Genomic DNA, 17,946 nt, shown 5'->3' with positions numbered 1-17,946 from the left:
AAACGGGATCACAGCACAGGTCCCTATAAAATAACTCCAGGCCTACCCCGTCATACGGGTGCGTCCTATCCATATCATCTGGGGGACGGAGAGAGAAAGAACAGAAACATACACGACAGTTGTGAGGACTATCCCGTGGTGCTCAGCAGGGAGGTACTACAACACACAGGCGCTGGTAGGAAGGCCACTGATTTCCACCTGTAAAGGGAACTCTGGATGTGCCTTCGGACCGGCCGGTCTCAGCCAGCCCTGTTAACAGTGCTCTGGATTGCGGACGCCGAAGCCTTCAGTAAAAAGGTAAAGAGACTGCAACCCTGTGTCCTCGTTATTTACTGCGACCTACACCGTCACCTACATCTTTAATTGGGCGACCCCTTAGCAGGGTCACGGACCGGGTCAGGCCACCGTGACATCCCCAGAACCGAGACAGAGGGACCCGGTACTGAGTACTCCATTGCCCTGCGGTTGGGGGCGCTCCAGCAGTATAAAAAAATGAAGTTGTACATTCGCCTTCATTTGCTTTTGTCATAGTGAACTAACTTTATTTTCTCTATTTCCTCAGGCTCAAAGGTTGCATGGCTGATGGGTAACTTATTAATCCACTGTGCTCGCCTGAGAGCTGAGAATCGAGGTTATTCCATTAACCTGGCTTTTCGAACAAGTCAAGAACGGGTATTTTTGGAATCTTAAAAGGGGCCTTCGTTGGGCTAACCTGCTTGAGCATTTGATTGCACTTTCTGTTGTTTTTTCCTTCCATGGACATTTTTAGTTATTCATTTAGGATGAAGTGATATAGGTAAGATTCGTTCATGGGTTTTTATTGTCTCTATTGAAAAGAGATATTGTTTGGATCCATTGTCCATTTTCGTCTTGCTCCTTGGTCTTTTCCAAAATGGTCCTGAAGTTGTTTGGGCGTGCTTCCAAATTATGTTTTTTGGAAGGGATCAGAAAGCGTATTAAAAAATATATGTGCAAGTTTGTTAGTTATTAAGGGGAATTACATAGGCATATTGTCTTGGAGGGCTTCATGTCGGGACAGATTTGATTTGTCTGTCCAATGTGGATCTCGTTATATTTAATGTCGGACTCCAGAACATTTTGGAAAATTGGCTGATATGTTTGTGTGTGTGTGTATGGGGGGGCATTCAATTCTTGAATCCCCCTTGTGGCAGATTGGTTCTGGTACTTTATTAAATTGATTAATTAATTATTATTTATTCTATTTATGGATTTATGAATTAAAACTCATACTAATATTTTCAGGTAATCTCTTAATAGAGGCACCTCGGCCAATTTTTTAACACCATAGCAGTTGTCATGTGTCTTATTTCCCAGTAGAATTAAATGGGGTTGGTGCAATGAGTCTTGTGCCATCATGAAGCTACATAAAGATGAGAAAGTTCTGGCGGTTTCCGACTGTGACTAAATCAACTAGAGATGAGCAGGACGCACTGATGACGTCGCACCAGCCCTGGCTAATCAAAAGCCAATCCAGGGATGCCAGACGGTTATAGATTTCCTGCCTCCCGTCCAGCTGCCAGGTACCACTGACCTGGATGCTGGACCAGAGACGCGGGAATCCATCCATTCTTCTCTAGTCCCAACTGTCCCAGATTCAGTGGACAGTCTCAAATTTGGGTCTATGCCCTGCAGTCTCAGGTGACTGAATTTCCCTCTGAAAACTCTTCCTGCCAGGGTAGAAAGAAATGGTAAATGGGCATAGATTGGGGTGTGGCCAGGGGAGTGGTAAACATTTGCAATGCCGCACTACACGTGCAGCAAAATTTCTCCTTCTTTGTGTTCTTCAAAATTTGGGAGGTATGTATTACATACTGTGATGCAATGACCATGTTGCAGCCAGGGGGCACTGTATGTGCACCTCAGGATACGCATGGAGGCGTATCTGTAATTGGGATGGTGAAACAGTGACTGGCAGTATTGTAAATGGCCGGTATGTGTTGCAGAGGGAGTCTGCGCTGTAAGCTTGAAGTCAGGTTGTTCTGGGACCGGTAGTCCCACAAAGTGTTTACTTAAAAGGGAGGCTTGCAGGGTTAGTCAGAGAGCTGAGCGGGTCTGGCTAACCACACACACCTCCCATCAAGGGGAGGAGTTACAAGTACATAATGTGATCATGGTGTGGTCACATGGTTGAGAGTGTTTGAATCTGTTTGGTCCATGTGCAAAGTCCTGGAAGCCTATGTGTTGGGAGTGATATCTCCCTGAATAGCATGTGGTGGGGCTTTGGCACTGAGTGGCCTGTGTGTTGGACGGTCCCAGCTGGGGACGGACGTCCTGAAGAGCGCACGGAGAGGCCACACACCTACAGAGCCTGGGACGGCTTCTGGGTTGGCGAAGGCAGGACTGACAAGGAGTCAACGTGAGGAGCGGAGCTCCTGGAAGGTAACCCCAGACAAGGGGGGCTGTAATATATGGCAGAGAGGTTTATCTGCTACATGAACAGACTGGTGGTCATGATATTTTTGTGGATGTAATGAAATGGACTTTATGTTATGTGGTTTATGCGGAGTTAATAAACCAAATAGACTGTTTATGTGAGAAACCATGCCTGAGTGCTTTAATCCCGTTGCCAAGTGAGTGTCCCCTAACCCACTCAGGTAGCGCTATCTCACAAAACACATATTTAAAGGCGTTTTTCCTCAAACAAAATACATTTTAATAAACAGATCTTGATATAATAATAATTTCCAGAATTGTATGTGTTAAAAAAAAATGTTCCTGTGCTGAGATAATCTTATAAATGTGCCCCTGCTGTGTACTGTATAATGGAACAATCTCACCAGTTATTGGAATCTATGGTGAATACCATTTTCTTAAACGTCTCCTTTCTACTGACATGTTTTGTCCTCACTCATGAGGGGAGTCCCGGGGGGAAAAAATGTGCGATCATGGTGCTAGATCAGCATTTCAGATCAAGGGAGTCTCGGGGGGGAAAAAATGTGCGGTCGTGTAGCTAGATCATCTTGCCATCCAATGGCAAGCTGATCTAGCAACATGATCGCACATTGTTTCCCCCCCGAGACTCCCCTGATTATTATTATTCATTGTTATAGCGCCATTTATTCCATGGCGCTTTACACGTGGAAGGGGCAATTATAGACAAGTACAATAAACATGAGCAAAACAAGGCACACATAAGTACAGAGGGAGAGAGGACCCTGCCCACGAGGGCTCACAGTCTACAGCCTGATGAGTGAGGACGAAACGCGTCGGTAGAGGGAAGACGTTTATAGTATCCACAATAGATTCCAATTACTGGTGAGATTGTTCAATTTTTCTTGTCAACATTGTCGCACATGGTCTTCTTTGATGACAGAGCCTGGTTTTTGGCAATCAATCACAGATCACATGCTTGATTTATAAATGTGGTATTGTCTAAAGGCTCTTCTTTTGAATTATGTTACCTCAAACAGTTCCAATGTTTAATTATGCTGCAGGTGATGGGTGATCTTTGACAGACATATGCCAATTCGAATAACCCAGTCACTGAATACATATAGCATACAGTGTTCTGTGTTAGTATATAATTTTTGAACACTGTACAAAGCTTTCATAGGGACTAACTGCAATAGAATAACCAGAAGATTTAAGCTAATATGACTATTTGAGTTTAGCAATATCTCTATGTTCATGTGGACTGCACACCTTTTGGGATGTTAAATGGTGTTTTGTCCGAGTTGGTTAGACACCTGTGATCTTTCATCTTACTGGTTGTAAATAATACTGAGTTTGAATACACCAGTTAGGATTGGGCATCTTAAGGATCCTTAGTTGTCCTGTATCCTTAGTGCAGTAACCCTCATCCCTATGTTTATCTGTTTGTTTGTGCACGCGCACCTTTTTGTTGATTAAGTTTTTAAAACGTATCTAATAAAGTGTTCAAACTTTATTTCTATTCCAATACGCTAATCCCCAAGATTTATTATGACCCTGGATTATGTAAGTATATAATGTTTTTTATTTTAATTAGTACTTGTAGTGTGACTGGGTGGGCATCATAAAATATGGGGGACTTTTTTTCTGTGCTGGGGTTATTTTGGGGGCCGTCATACAGTGTGGGGCCCTCAAAAAGAATGGGGACCGTTATACAGTATTGGAGCTAATGTGGGGGCCATTATACAGTTTGGGTGCTAATGTGGGAACTCCTGTGGGAGGTCATTTTACGGAGTGGAAGCCATTATACAGTGTGGGGACCACTGTGGGGGCCATTATACACTGTGTGAGACATTAGGTGGGCCATTATACACTGTAGGGGCCATTATACATTGTGGGGTCCATTATACATTGTGTGGGCCATCATATAGCGGTAGGAATACTGTGGTGGGTCATTATACACTTACAAGCAAAAAGGTAACAATGTTTTGAACTTCTGTATAGATATTATCTTGGCTATCTCATACATAAAGAAATTGACTTGCAACTATTTTGCATATGATTAGTTATGCAGATTCCTGTCATGTTACTGCATTGTTACTGTTTTGCTCCTAAAAATCAAAATTTTAATAATTTTATTAATCCACCTTTGACTGCCTGTATCCTTCTGGGCATCCTCTCTATCAGATTCAAGCATGTCTCAACTGAAATCTGATCTCAGGTCTCTTCTACATGTTCCCAAAGTTGGTGCATACTGCTTGACTTACTTGGGTATGTAAACAGCTTTTTCTTCACAAGTATTCGATTGGGTTGAGGTCTGGATAGTGTGGAGGCCAATATAGCACCTTTACTTCATTTTTATTGAACCATTTATTCTCCAATCTCGACGTATGCTTTGGGTCATTGTCCTGCTGGAACACTATGTCATTCTTTTCATATCGATAGTACTTGAGTGTGCAAAGTAACTCATCTTGTAGAATACTCACATATAGCTCAGCATTGAAACAACCATCGATCCTGGTCAAGTATCCAACGCCTCTGGCTGTGAAACAACCCCATATCATCAGGCTTCCTCCATCGAACTAAACAGTTCCTCCAATTTCTTGATCCGTTAGCCCCTTTTTCCTTTGTTTCTTACAGACTCATTTGCAGCCAGGAGAGCCTAGTCTATTGACTTTCATCTCCTCAAAAAGTCACAAATCACCCACTTTCAATCTTCTACTGTCCACTGTTTGTACTTTTTTTTTGCAAACTTGGCCGAGAGATCACTATTGGTGAGCTGGATTATGCGATTTCTCTTTTCTTTGGAAATCTCTTTCATGGCTGCTCCTCAATCCGAACCAGTGACCTTTCGCTTGGGAATCAACCTAATAACACATTGAACTATTAGGGAATGTGATGACAGGTTGTTGTAATGTGTAATATAATGGAAGGAAAAGATTTTTCCACCACCAAGAGCAAAACAGTGACAATGTAGTGACATGACAAAGAATTTGCATAACTAATAATATGCAAAATAGTTGCATATCAAATTTATGTATGAGGTATCCAAGATTCTTGTCTATAAAATGGCAGTCTCATGTTAGAAGCAGTAGTGGATGGTGAGATATGGAGCATGAAAGTCAAAGGTTCAGAACATTGTTACCCTTTTGCTTGTCAGTGTACTATGTTTTTGGGGAGCAGTCAGGACATCATGCTACAGTGCCTTGCGAAAGTATTCGGCTCCCTGGAACTTTTCAACCTTTTCCCACATATCATGCTTTAAAGATACCAAATGTAAATTTTTGGTGAAGAATAAACAACAAGTGGAACACAATTGTGAAGTTGGATGAAATTTATTGATTATTTAAAATTTTTGTGGAAATTCAAAAACTGAAAAGTGGGGCGTGCAATATTATTCGGCCCCTTTAACTTAATTCTTTGTTGCGCCACCTTTTGCTGCGATTATAGCTGCAAGTCGCTTGGTATATGTCTCTTTCAGTTTTGAACATCGAGAGACTGAAATTCTTGCCCATTCTTCCTTGGCAAACAGCTCGAGCTCAGTGAGGTTTGATGGAGATCGTTTGTGAACAGCAGTTTTCAGCTCTTTCCACAGATTCTCGATTGGATTGAGGTCTGGACTTTGACTTGGCTAACACCTGGATACGTTTATTTGTGAACTATTCCATTGTAGATTTTGCTTTATGTTTGGGGTCATTCTCTTGTTGGAAGACAAATCTCCATCCCAGTCTCAGGTCTTTTGCAGACTCAAACAGGTTTTCTTCAAGAATGGTCCTGTATTTGGATCCATCATCTTCCCATCAATTTTCCCATCTTCCCTGTCCCTGCTGAAGAGAAGCAGGCCCAATCCATGATGATGCCACCAACATGTTTGACAGTGGGGATGGTGTGCTCAGGATGATGAGGTGTGTTGCCTTTACGCCAAACATATCATTTGGCATTGTTGCCAAAAAGTTCGATTTTGTTTTCATCTGACCAGAGCACCTTCTTCCACATGTTTGGTGTGTCTCCCAGGTGGCTTGTTGCAAACTTTAAATGACACTTTTTATGGATATCTTTGAGAAATGGCTTTCTTCTCGCCACTCTTCCATAAAGGCCCTATTTGTGCAGTGTATGACTGATTGTTGTCCTATGGACAGACTGTCCCACCTCAGCTGTAGATCTCTGCAGTTCATCCAGAGTGATCTTGGGCCTCTTGGCTGCATCTCTGATCAGTCTTCTCCTTGTTTGAGATGAAAGTTTAGAGGGATGGCCGGGTCTTGGTAGATTTGCAGTGGTATGATACTCCTTTCATTTCAATATGATCGCTTGCACAGTGCTCCTTGGGATGTTTAAAGTTTTGGAAATCATTTTGTATCCAAATCCGGCTTTAAACTTCTCCACAACAATATCACGGACCTGCCTGTCGTGTTCCTTGGTTTTCATGATGCTCTCTGTGCTTCAAACAGAACCCTGAGACTATCACAAAGCAGCTGCATTTATACGGAGACTTGATTACACACAGGTGGATTATATTTATCATCATTAGGCATTTAGGACAACATTGGATCATTCAGAGATCCACAATGAACTTCTGGAGTGAGTTTGCTGCACTGAAATAAAGGGGCTGAATAATATTGCATGCCCCACTTTTCAGTTTTTGAATTTCCACAAAAATTTGTGTTAAAATAAGTAAATAACCAATACATTTTGTTCAACTTCACAATTGTGTTCCACTTGTTGTTGACTCTTCACCAAAAATGTACATTTGGTATCTTTATGTTTGAAGCATGATATGTGGGAAAAGGTTGAAAAGTTCCAGGGAGCTGAATACTTTCGCAAGGCACTGTATCTGTAGAGGAGCTATGGGCTCATCATATTGAGTATCAGGGAGGGGGACATCATACTGTGAATAAGGGAGGAGTGTGGCATCATACTGTGTATGGGGAGCAGTGGGCTCATCATACTTTGTATAGGGGAGCTGTTGGTCCATCATAATGTGCATCGTGGAACTGTACATGGGGTAACTCAGGGGACATTATTAAATGTTGTGGACACTTAAGCCTTATTGTTATGGGATACTCAGAATTGTGATCATAAAAGGTGCACATGGGGCATTATTACTTTCTAGAGGCAGAATGCAGGCATTGTTTTTTAAGGCACTTGCACAGGACATTCACATTTTTTAGAGGGCAATTTTACCATCTGGAGGGCACAAAGGAGGCATTTTACTTTGTAATGGCTTGCTCACACTAGCATATATATATACATTTATTTATATAAAAAATCAGTCCCATTCTCATCCAGAAGAGTGGTACGATATTTTTCTCACTTCCCATCCGTGTGCAGTCTGTATACAATCTGTTTTTTACTCAGCAGCTATTAATCTTTTACAGAACAATTTACAGCTTCCTATGCTACAGAATTGTAATATATCCCTTAAAATCAGATGCCACACTGATGGCTTGTATGGCATGTGATTTTTTTTCCTCGCACTGTACCAATGTTGGAGTAAAATTACAGCATGCTGCAATTTTTTTCTCATGCCAAATACAGCTGAGAAAAAACATGCGGATCTGCACTGCCTCATTGAATAACATTGGTCCAAGATCAATCGGATTTTTTATTATGCATATTTACAAGCAAGTGGGAGTGAGGTCTAAGTGACATAGTGGTGGGCATTACTCTCCTACCGAGTTGAACCCATATATGCAACTCTGCTAAGAAAGAAATTTGTACCTCTACTACCATTGAATTTAATAGTGAAAGTTTTCCAAGGCAAAATGTGATATAAAGGACAAAACCATAATGGGCAACCAAAGATTAATATTAAACTTTTTCTTTGAGATCAGGCCACTGGACTACCAAGTACTTAGCCACTGCAAGTTCCAGTGAACACTAAGTACAACAGACCATCTCAAACCTATTTGTTAAGTTTTATTCACACATCAGTATTTTTGATCAGTATTTTGTCAATGTTTGTATTACAAAACCAGGAGAGTCTCCAAAACACAGAATAGATGTCAATCTTTAAATTATAGTTTTTCTATGTAAGTTCCACTCCTGGTTTTGGCATACAAACACAGATGCAAATGTGTGACCAAATACTCAACGTGTTAATAAGCCCTAAGCAAGTACATTTTTAGTTTAGTGTGTGGCCTTTGAATCAAAATTCAGTAGACTCTTCACACAAGATTGAGATACAGTAACGAACACAGACAGAAGTTAAACAACTTAAATACATTTTCTACAATTTCAACTAAGTCAGCGCAACGGTTACTAGATTTGAAGGAGTACATATATTTGAGAGTTACACACTGGATAGAGACACTTTGCTCAATGGTTACACAGACATATACAGCACTTTATGGTTGCCTATCAATGCTGATGCCCAGAGCTTGGCAGTTACACATCAATGCTGAGGTACAGAGCTTGGCAGTAGCATATCAATGCTGAGGTATGGAGCTTGGCAATTGCACATCAATGCTGGGGTACAGAGCTTGGCAGTTACATATCAATGCTGAGGTACAGAGCTTGGCAGTTACACATCAATGCTGAGGTACGGAGCTTGGCAATTGCACATCAATGCTGAGGTACAGAGCTTGGCAATTGCATATCAATGCTGATGCCCAGAGCTTGGCAGTTACACATCAATGCTGAGGCACAGAGCCTGATAGTTATTGCAAACAACATGTTCAGTCTCCTACGATTATATTCAGCAGGCAGTTACACATCAATGATGAGGTACAGAGCTTGGCAGTTACACATCAATGATGAGGTACAGAGCTTGGCAGTAACATATCAATGCTGAGGTATGGCGCTTGGCAATTGCACATCAATGCTGAGGCACAGAGCTTGGCAGTTACACATCAATGCTGAGGTACAGAGCTTGGAAGTAACATATCAATGCTGAGGTATGGTGCTTGGCAATTCCACATCAATGCTGAGGTACAGAGCTTGGCAATTACACATCAATGCTGAGGCACAGAGCTTGGCAGTTATACATCAATGCTGAGGTACAGAACTTTGCAGTTACATATCAATGCTGAGTTACAGAGCTTGGCAGTTACACATCAATGCTGAGGTACAGAGCTTGGCAGTTACACATCAATGCTGAGGCACAGAGCTTGGCAGTTACACATCAATGCTGAGGTACAGAGCTTGGCAGTTACACATCAATGCTGAGGCACAGAGCTTGGCAGTTAAACATCAATGCTGAGGCACAGAGCTTGGCAGTTGCACAACAATGCTGAAGCATAGAGTTTAGCAGTTACACATCAATGCTGAGGCATAGAGCTTGGCAGTTACACATCAATGCTGAGGCACAGAGCTTGGCAGTTGCACAACAATGCTGAAGCATAGAGTTTAGCAGTTACACATCAATGCTGAGGCATAGAGCTTGGCAGTTACCCATCAATGCTGAGGCATAGAGCTTGGTAGTTACACATCAGTGCTGATGCACCAAGTTTGGCAGTTACACATTAATGCTGAGCCACAGAGCTTAGCAGTTACACATCAATGCTGATGCACAGAGTTTGACAGTTGCACATTAATGCTGAGGCACTAAGCTTAGCAGTTAAACATTAATGCTCAGGCACAGAGCTTGGCAGTTACACACACATCAATGCAGATGCACTGAGTTTGGCAGTTACACATCAATGCTGAGCCACAGAGCTTGGCAGTTACACATCATGATCAGTTATAATAACCAACATGATCCATCCCCTAAGGTCAAATTCAGTAGCTAGTTACTGCAAGAAAACAACAGAGGCAAGCAATTTATTATTCATGGCAACTTACTTGGTACACCTTCAATTTATCCCAATAGGAGCAGTACAAAGTTTCCCTCTGGATGGCAGAACTAGGTGACAGTGGTCATATTAGAGAAACTGGTACTGACCACAGTCTTCTTTGCAGGCTCAGGCCACTACCAAGCTGACTGTACAGTACACAGTTAACTTCACTGTTTACCTTCATGACAAAACTCATTGATTCAGAACACAGCTGCTTTTACTGTCTCAGGCTAAAGCACCATTTTATGTTGCAGGCCAAATTCACTAGTACGATATCAGACCACACTATCCAGCACATGCAGAGCAGGCTGACTGGTGTGGCTATTTGCAGCAGGTCACTTTAGATAGTAATACTGTACTTCCCAGGCTCACAATTTAGGTGTACGAATTTCTGTGTACTAACCAATCATTATTTCCAGAGCCAACATTCTCTCAAAATTTTTTCTACAGCAATTTATGTGAGGGTCCAGAGAAAGTCTTTAGGCCCACATACACATTAAACCAGGGGTGAGGAATCTTTTTTCTGCCAAGGGCCATTTGGATATTTATACCATCCTTCAAAGGCTGTATAAATTGTACGCTAATTCCACCCACAAAATAGATCCTGATGCTATCACTGGTGTCAGGACGTAACCTTTTATTGCATGTGGCTTCTACGTTACAGGTATTACAAAGGCTATGGAAAAGTGTTATGGCTCCTCACTGCCCTGAAAGACGTTCTGCAAATTCTGCTCTCCCAAATTCAAATGCCCCCCTCCCTTCTGAGCCCCAGTGTACCTAAACCACATTTAACGCCCACATATTTGGCATTTCTGTAGTGAAGAGAGCCCCCCTAATTTACGGGTGCATGTCTCCAGAGGCATGAGCTGGGAACAATGTGCTGGTCACTACAGCTTACTGAGCATTACAACGGCAGTTTGCTATTTTCACTCAGCAACATCCACTGCTGCTTGTTTCTGGAAAAGACTTATGGAGTCAAAATCATCACAACTGTAGATAAATTCCCAAAGGGATGTAATTTCCAAATTGGGGTCACTTCATGGGGGATTCTGCTTTTCTGGCATTTAGGGGTCTTTATATAGAGTCCGGAAACTATTCTATAGTAATTTGTTCTCCAAGAGTCAAATAGCGCTTCATTCCTCCCGAATCTCGCTGTGTGGCTAAGCAGTACTGTACAGCCACATAAGGGGTATTGCCAGGTTATTGCCAGAAATTGTGTGACACATTCTGGCACCATTTTTACCCATTTCGGAATGTGGAAATGTAAAATCTGGGGCTAGAACAATTTTTTGGTGGTAAAAATGTAATTATTTTCTTCACTGCTCAATGGTATAAAATTCTATGACCCACTTGTGGTGTCAATATGATTACTTCACCTCTAGATTGACTAATCGAGAGGTGTAGTTTGTAAAATGGGGTCACTTATGGGGGTTTCTGCTGTTCTGGCACCCCAGGGGCTCTGCCAATGTGATATGGCACCCTCAAACCAGTGCAGCAAAATCCACACTGTAATATGGTGCTCCTTCCCTTTTGAGCTTTGCACTGTGCCTCAACAGTAGTCTTCGACCACTTATGGGGTATTGATGTACTCAGGAGAAATTGCATAACAAATTGTTCATTTTCTCCTATTACCCCTTTTGAAAATTGCAATCTTGGGGTCAAAGCAACATTTTAGTGGAAAGCATAGTAATATTTATTTTACTCAGCCCAATTTTATACAAGTTTATGAATCGCCTGAGGGTTAAACATACTCACTACTCCCCTAGATGAATTCCTTGAGAGGTGTAGTTTACAAACTGGGATCACCTGTGGGGGTTTCTGCTGTTTTGGCATGTCAGGGGTTCTTCAAATGTGACATGGTATCTGCAACCTATTCAAGGCAAAATAGCACTCATTCTCTTTCCAGCCCTACCATGCGCCCAAGCAGTTGTTTTTCAACAAATATGGGGTACCTGTGCACTATGGAAAAATTGCTCAACAAATTTTGACATTCATTTTCTCCTGTTACAATTGTGAAAATAAAAAAAATTGGGGCTAAAATAACAGAAAGATTGAACTTTGATGGACCTAGGTCTTTATTTCAACCTACGTAACTATGCAACTATGTAACATTTTTGTTGGGAAAATATGTTTTTTTCATTTTCACAGCTCAATATCATAAAATTCTGTGAAGTCCCTGAAGTTTCAAGGTGCTCACCACACATCTAGATAAAGTTCTTAAGGGGTCTAGTTTCCAAAATAGGATTATTTGTGGGGGTATCCACTGTTTAAGCACCTCATGGGCTCTCCAAATGTGACATGGCGTCCGATCTCCGATTGAAGCCAATTTTGTATTCCAAAAGTCAAATGGCGCTCCTTCCGAGACCTGTTGTGCACCCAAACAGTAGTTTTCCTCCACATGTGTGGCATTGGAATACTCTGGAGTATATGAAGCTAAAGTAACATTTTTCTGGGAAATAGTTAAATGTTCATTTTTTCCTTCCACATTCTATTAATTCTTGTGAAGCACCTGAAGGGTTGATAAACTTCTTGAATGTGGTTTTGAGCACCTTTAGGGGTGCAGTTTTTAGAATTGGGTCACTTTGGGGTATTTTCTGTCACATGGGTCCCTCAAATTCACTTCAAATGTGATGTGGTCCTTAAAACAAATGGTTTGTAAATTTTATGGAATAAATAGAAATTGCTGATCAACTTTTAACCTGTATAATTTCGTAACAAAAAAAAATTGTTTCCAAAATTAGGCTGATGTAAAGTAGACATATAGGAAATGTTATTTATTAACTATTTTGTGTGACATAATTCTCTGGTTTAAGAGCATAAAGATTAAAAGTTTGAAAATTGTGACATTTTCAAAAGTTTCACTAAATTTCTGATATTTTCAGAAATAAACACAAGTCACATCGAACATATTTTACCACTATCATGAAGTTCAATATGTCACACAAAAAAAAACAGTTTCAGAAACAGTAGGATCCATTGAAGCGTCGCAGAGTTGTATCCTCATAAATTGACAGTGGTCAGAATTGTAAAAATTGGCCCGGTCATGGAGGCGAAAGCAGGCTATGGCGCGTAAGGGTTAAGATGACAAAAACTTTGATTGGAGGGTTGCTCTAAGTTAGGATAAGAAGAGTAAAATGGACAGAAAAAAAAAAAAAATGATAATGAGGAGGATGTGAACTAACTCATCAAATAGATATAAAGGTGATAAAATTTGTTAAATTGGTCTTGCCTATTATTTAAATTGGGTGTCAGTTTAATACCCTAGGGGTTTTCTGTCATGTTAGCATAGCTGACCTATTCCCAAAATTGGATCTGGGGCTGGCATAGATGGAGACATAGATAAAGTAAAATAGTAGCACTATATAATATACACAAAGGCCCTGCATTCATCTCCCCTGTCACGGTCTGCTCTTGCATGGGGAGGTAGCTCTACTCAGTCATTTATTGGATACTGTAATTACATTTTACTGTCAAATAGCTCCCATTCATTGCATCTCCCATAAAGCATAGTTCGGCTTCTCCACTATTGTGTGTCTCCAAGTTGCTGTTCCCAGTAAAAAAAACAAATAAAAACAACAAATACCTTCATTATTTAAGGACAGATACAATGTAGCTTCTCTATAAACTAATTATTAACAATCTTTTTAGAGAAGATCCGTTTGCTGAAGGTTTAACCGCTTGAACAATATCCTGATGAGCACTATTCATCCAGTGCACACAAACAAACCCCTTCTTAATCTTACCATAGGCATCAGATAGTCATCTATCTCCCCTGATCCCCCCACACACATGCATGGAAAAGGGTACATGTATAGGAACTTGAAAGGTACCTGCTGGTAGACACCTTTGGTGACAACTTGTCTACAAAAATTAAAAAAAAGGGACCAGGTCAGCAGTCCCATAGTTAAAGCCAAAATTGCCTCCCCAAAGCACATTGCCATGTTGTCTTATAGCAAGAAGGAAACAGAGATGGTGGACCAGGCAGCGGTGTAGGCATGTTGTTTTCACTGCTATGTTATTACTGTGAAGATGTGGGAGTAAAGGTACCGTCACACTAAGCGACTTTGCAGCGGGAACGACGACGATCCGTGACGTTGCAGCGTCCTGGATAGCGATCTCGTTGTGTTTGACACGCAGCAGCGATCTGGATCCCGCTGTGATATCGCTGGTCGGAGCTAGAAGTCCAGAACTTTATTTCGTCGCTGATCACCCGCTGTCATCGCTGGATCGGTGTGTGTGACACCGATCCAGCGATGTGTTCACTTGTAACCAGGGTAAATATCGGGTTACTAAGGGTACCGTTACACTAAACGACTTACCAACGATCACGACCAGCGATGCGATCGTTGGTAAGTCGTTGTGTGGTCGCTGGGGAGCTGTCACACAGACAGCTCTCTCCAGCGACCAACGATCAGGGGAACGACTTCGGCATCGTTGAAACTGTCTTCAACGATGCCGAAGTCCCCCTGCAGCACCCAGGTAACCAGGGAAAACATCGGGTTACTAAGTGCAGGGCCGCGCTTAGTAACCCGATATTTACCCTGGTTACCATTGTAAAAGTAAAAAAAAAACCACTAACTACTCACCTTCTGATGTCTGTCACGTCCCCCGGCGTCCACAGGGTTACGCGCTGCTGCCGAGAGCTTCCTGCACTGACTGAATGTGTCAGCGCCGGCAGCAGCGGTGACATCACCGTTGTGCTCTGCTTTACGGCCGGCCGGCGCTGACACATTCAGTGCAGGGAAGCCGCCGGCGGGGGACGTGACAGACATCAGAAGGTGAGTATGTAGTGGTTTTTTTTAACTTTTAAAATGGTAACCAGGGTAAATATCGGGTTACTAAGCGCGGCCCTGCGCTTAGTAACCCGATATTTACCCTGGTTACAAGTGAACACATCGCTGGATCGGTGTCACACACATCGATCCAGCGATGACAGCGGGTGACAGCGACGAAATAAAGTTCTGGACTTCTAGCTCCGACCAGCGATATCACAGCGGGATCCAGATAGCTGCTGCGTGTCAAACACAACGAGATCGCTATCCAGGACGCTGCAACGTCACGGATCGTCGTCGTTCTCGCTGCAAAGTCGCTTAGTGTGACGGTACCTTAAGCGCAGGGCCGCGCTTAGTAACCCGATATTTACCCTGGTTACCATTGTAAAAGTAAAAAAAAACACTACATACTCACCTTCTGATGTCTGTCACGTCCCCCGCCGGCGGCTTCCCTGCACTGAATGTGTCAGCGCCGGCCGGCCGTAAAGCAGAGCACAGCGGTGACGTCACAGCTGCTGCCGGCGCTGACACATTCAGTCAGTGCTAGTAACCCGATGTTTACCCTGGTTACCCGGGTGCTGCAGGGGGACTTCGGCATCGTTGAAGACAGTTTCAACGATGCCGAAGTCGTTCCCCTGATCGTTGGTCGCTGGAGAGATCTGTCTGTGTGACAGCTCCCCAGCGACCACACAACGACTTACCAACGATCGCATCGCTGGTCGTGATCGTTGGTAAGTCGTTTAGTGTAACGGTACCCTAAGGCCGGGGAGCTGAAGGTGGCCTGTCACCTCTCATGCTTCCTCACTAGTGTGAGTGTACCAAGCTTTGATTGGGGTAGATGCAGACCATCACTCAAAATGTACAATTCGCATTGAAGCTTGACCCCCCCCTTTCACCACTAGTCTCCAAATGATGCCAGTCAGGCCTATTGGCAAATATGTCCCTGCATGAGACAGGGCTTCTGGTCACCCTAACTCGTGGTGCCCCACAGCAGCTACCAATTTAGCCTGAAAGTGCATTAGAGGTGTGATGAAGCACTCAGAATGCATAGAAAACCTTCATTACCCTTCCAGGCTAATTTACATCTCAGTGCAGGCACAATGGATTACTTGAAAACAGGTGCCATTTTTATTATTGTACTAGGACCTACAGTATATAGCCATACCACCAAGTTCAGTATCAAAATATTCCTAAAAGGTTCTATTTAAGAATTATGCTGCAGGGTCTTCCAAGCTCCTCGCCAAGGTACATTAGCGCATCTTCTGATGCCAAGGAGCACCTAGGTAAACAGCTATACGCTTTAAGACCCATAGTGCCTGAGTAGAAGCATATGTGCGATCCCTACTTGCATTTTTTGGTGGTTTACTCTGCAGCATGTTGTGTGTGCAAAATGCAATCACTGTATGCTCCTCCTTTACTTGGCATGGACCACGGAGTAAGAAAAGTGGTTGAAAGCTAATTGCCCCAGATATTCTTATCGCTAAATGACATGTATGCCTCTCCACCAGGCTCTGCATACTTCCATGTGTGCTGATGCATGTCGGCCACGACCTTATTTTCATGAAACTATTGAAGAATGCCAGTTTTACCCAAATGTAGAGCATTAATGGCAAAAAAAACCACAAGTGGAAGAAAATGAAGTGAAAGCCACTATATCGAAAAAACCCCGAGTCTCTGAAACTAACATTCTGCTTTCCTTTTTCAAAAAATATTAAGATGCATGTTCTATTACCTAAAACAAGTGTTGTGTTATGTTTACATGTAATGTAGCAATGCGCATATTAATCTATTAAATGTACAGTGTAAAATATGCTAATTGTAACCCACCTTAGCCCCCAACACTTGACAACTGACAAATACGTAAAAAAAAACCCATTGAAGCAGTCAATAACTGAAGAAGACAAGACCATGTTAGATTTTGGAAGGAAAAAGAAGTCCTGGTAATTCACTCTTTTTGTTGTTGCAAGCGTTAAGTAGTCATTTTAACCAGCATCACCAGTGGCTGACCAGTGACATGTAAAAGCATTAAATGAAAGTGATATATCCATAATAAATTGTAAAAATCTTACTTGGCGTGCTCACCTATACAGGTTAAATGTGTACTCCGTACAGAGGAGTCCGTCTGAATCCTAAAAGGACAGTTCTCAACACCACGGCTATGTCCCATAAAAGTCCCCTGCTGCATTTACTGTCTTCGTTACCTGAGTCAATCCTTTTTGTGCGAGCAGGGGAGGGGGTAGGAAGCTCTCCAGTCTATGAATATTCAGAACTCAGGGTTACATGGGATTGGCTTTGGAAGAGAGAACACATCCATCTGGATTGTGAAAGATTGAATGGACCTGTCCTGGGAACAAGGGCTTGTAAGGTACCTGTTTGTAAAAAGACAGACAAAGTAACACAAGAAACCATAGACTAAGGGGTTTAAAAGGAAATAACTCCAACATTACTCTCTCCAACAAGAATACTAAAATCTTCCTTTTTTTCACACACAATTTCTATCATGACCTAAAGACGTACAAATGACGAGGTAAGTTTGTGAGATTTGATTCAATGTACTGTGGCATGAGAGTAAACCTTCACTCTACAAAAAAAAATGTTAATTAAGTCAGTAAGGTGAGTCATGAGCAATATCAAAATATAAATAAGCTTTATTTATCAAGTAAGATGGTGTGGTGGACACACAAACAAGCAAAAAAGTGTGCATACATCACAGGTATGTATAGAAAAACCTGTATAAATACAAATAAAAAGGGGTACATTTACTGTATGATATAATGTCACAGGTATAATCAATCCTGTCACCATCAGAAGATACATATAAACTAGATTAATAAATAGATAAGTGTATGTAAATATATCTGGAATGGTCACCAGGGCCTAGAGGTATTCGGTACCGGGTCCGGTACTTAAAGGGATGTGTCAAAGCGGCGGTGACCCGATCCATGGCCCTGGGCGCCCAAGTAAAAGGGCGGTCTTTAAAGGGGTTTTTAGAATAAAAGTTCATGACACCA

The 17,946-nt window shown here is 42.1% G+C and overlaps 1 protein-coding gene across 1 annotated transcript in view; it reads right to left on the bottom strand.

The window, feature by feature from the left end:
• The window catches only part of TMPRSS9 (transmembrane serine protease 9), a 346,177-nt gene extending 329,058 nt beyond the window's left edge, over nt 1–17,119 (bottom strand). Inside the window, exon 1 of the mRNA XM_077272649.1 lies at nt 17,018–17,119. The gene's annotated coding sequence lies outside the window, so the exon portion shown is untranslated. The remainder of the gene's footprint in view (nt 1–17,017) is intronic.
• Between the last annotated feature and the right edge of the window lie 827 nt (nt 17,120–17,946).

The sequence above is a fragment of the Ranitomeya variabilis genome, chromosome 1 (genome assembly GCF_051348905.1).
Source record: "Ranitomeya variabilis isolate aRanVar5 chromosome 1, aRanVar5.hap1, whole genome shotgun sequence".
In the NCBI taxonomy this organism is placed as follows: domain Eukaryota; kingdom Metazoa; phylum Chordata; class Amphibia; order Anura; family Dendrobatidae; genus Ranitomeya; species Ranitomeya variabilis.
The sequence above is the reverse complement of the archived record's forward strand: the minus strand, read 5'-3'. Positions and strand labels throughout refer to the sequence as shown.